This window comes from Alexandromys fortis, unplaced genomic scaffold (assembly GCF_014885135.2).
Source record: "Alexandromys fortis isolate MF-2015 unplaced genomic scaffold, M_Fortis_MF-2015_v1.1 scaffold_1, whole genome shotgun sequence".
Taxonomy (NCBI): Eukaryota; Metazoa; Chordata; class Mammalia; order Rodentia; family Cricetidae; genus Alexandromys; species Alexandromys fortis.
Genome location: NW_026067927.1, coordinates 25,224,042 through 25,226,735, shown reverse-complemented (window position 1 = coordinate 25,226,735; position 2,694 = coordinate 25,224,042).

Genomic DNA, 2,694 nt, shown 5'->3' with positions numbered 1-2,694 from the left:
GGGGGGGGGGGGGGGGGGGGGGGGAGAACGATACTGGGAGTTCTTTTCTCTGCTTTCTGGGGAGCTACAGACCAAGTCACTCCCTTTGTGGCACTGGCCTTGCTATGCTGCATTCCTTTGGACTGGCAGCCCAGACAGACCTACCTACCTTCCTTCCTTCCTTCCTTCCTTCCTTCCTTCCTTCCTTCCTTCCTTCCTTCCTTCCTTTCTTTCTTTTTTTTCTGTTGATTTTATTGAGCTCCACATTTTTCTCTACTTCCCTCCCTGCTCTTCCCCTCCCCTTCAGTCCTCTCCCATGGTCCCCATGCTCCCAATTTACTCAGGAGATCTTGTCTTTTTTCTACTTCCCATGTAGATTAGATCCATGTATATCTCTCTTAGGGTCCTTACTGTTGTCTAGGTTCTCTGGATTGCAAATTATAGACTGGTTTTCTCTGCTTTGTGTCTAAAAGCCATTTATAAGTGAGAACATATGATATTTGTCTTTCTGGGTCTGGATTACCTCACTCAATATGATGTTTTCTACATCCATCCATTTGCCTGCAAACTTCAAGATGTTATTATTTTTTTCTGTGATATAAAGATGAATACTTTGCATTGGTATGGATCTTGGTTTATTGTTACAAATTTAAGGTCAATTTTTGTCATCTATATTTCTACTCCTATTTAAGGTATGTTTAAAAAGCTCATTTAATAATGTAATGTATAATTAAAATTATGTGTTAATAGATAGTCATTTATAATAGTCAAACTTGTAGTCATATTAGGTTTTCTAGATATATATTTCAGTTAGATAATCTTCAACACTTCAAAGACCTATGACATATGGCATTTAATTTTTTTTTTTTTTTTTTTTTGTTTTTTGAGACAGGGTTTCTCTGTGGTTTTGGAGCCTGTCCTGGAACTAGCTCTTGTAGATCAGGCTGGTCTCGAACTCACAGAGATCCGCCTGCCTCTGCCTCCCGAGTGCTGGGATTAAAGGTGTGCGCCACCACCACCTGGCCCATTTAATATGTTTTAAGAACTAAGAATTTTCTCAACAGTAAGACATCTGATTCTGGCAGTACCAATTACTTCAGAGAGGTTGATGGGCATTGAAGAAACTCGTTACGAAATTTGCCTTCAATGTGACAAGGCTAGCCATTTGGGAAAGAAACTGCTCTTGCCTGGGCTGCTTGATGGTATGCTGTATGAACTGGACATGCCGGATCCACAGAAAAGTTGCTGTTGAATTTGCCTAAAGAAGGTGAGACATCCCAGAGAACCTAGACAACAATGAGGACTCTATGAGAGACATACATGGATCTAATTTACATGGGAAGTAGAAAAAGACAAGATCTCCTGAGTAAATTGGGAGCATGGGGACCATGGGAGAGGGTTGAAGGGAAAGAGAAAGGAAGGGAGGGGAGCAGAGAAAAATGTAGAGCTCAATAAAAATTTTTTAAAAAAGGTGAGACAACCCTTCAGGGTTTCTGCTTCATGAAAGAGTCTGCCAGACATTCTGCAGAACACAGAAGAAAGTGACTAACAAAGTGCCAATGTAAGCGAAATAGTCTTTGAAATTTCCTGCTTCATGGAAAAGTCTGACAGATACTATGGGCCTGTAGGCTGAAGATGGATGCCCCACATTACAGAAGAGCTTTGGGTGACTTGACTGCCCAGGCAGTGAGATGTCAGTCCTAGTTTTGGAAGTTGGCTTACAACGCACTTCCTGTTAACTTAGGTAATATTATATCCTTCTGGGGTCTTTTGGAGTTGAAGAATAGATAGTTATAGTTTTCCTTAGTCATGATAAAATAAATTAGATATAAAACTTTAGCCTCACAAAGATAGAATAGATAACAGAGTATTTTTCTCAGTTTGTCAAATATAAATGGACTAAATACTGTAACTATAATTCTTGCTTGATAACTGCTTTGTATATGTAATTTTACTATGTTAAAGATAAGATCTTCCTTTTTATTTAGAAAGAAAAGAGAAAATGATGTGGGATGTCCTTCTGTATGTGTTGCTTTTATTGGTTGATGAACAAAGCTGCTTTGGCCTGTGGCAGGGCAGAATATAGCCAGGCTGGAAGAGGTAGAGACAGAGAATAGGTGGAGTCAGGGAGATGCCATGTAGCTGCTGAAGGAGAAAGATATCACCAGAACCTTACTAGTAGGCCACAGCCTCATGGTGATACACATATTAATAGAAATGGGTTAATTTAAGATGTAAGAGCTAGCTAGGAATATGCCTAAGCTATTGGTCAAACAGTGTTGTAATTAATATAGTTTCTGTGTTATTATTTGGGTCTGGGCGGCCAGGAAATGAAGAAGCATTCTTCACTTACACCCTTCATCCTTTAAATTAATTTTTGTCAGGAATTTTGGTCACAGCCATGAGAAAGCTAACTATTGAAAGATGCCTAGAGTACTAAAATAAGTGGAGTTCTGAGGGGGCTGAGAGGAGGCAGCCCGGGTGCATTGTGACCTGGGGAACTGACTGGACCCAAGGGAGAGCATTATGTATGATCTTTATCCTTTTCGCTAGTGGCCACTGCTCCTCTCTAGGCCTCACATCCCTGCCACAGTTCAAGCCCAGGGCTGCATTAGCAGGTGGGGCTCAGAGACAGTACAGCATTCTTGCTATTATAGTGCAAGGTAAAAAGGTCATTCTCAGGGTCCAGTGGCACTCTTAGACAAGTAGAAACCG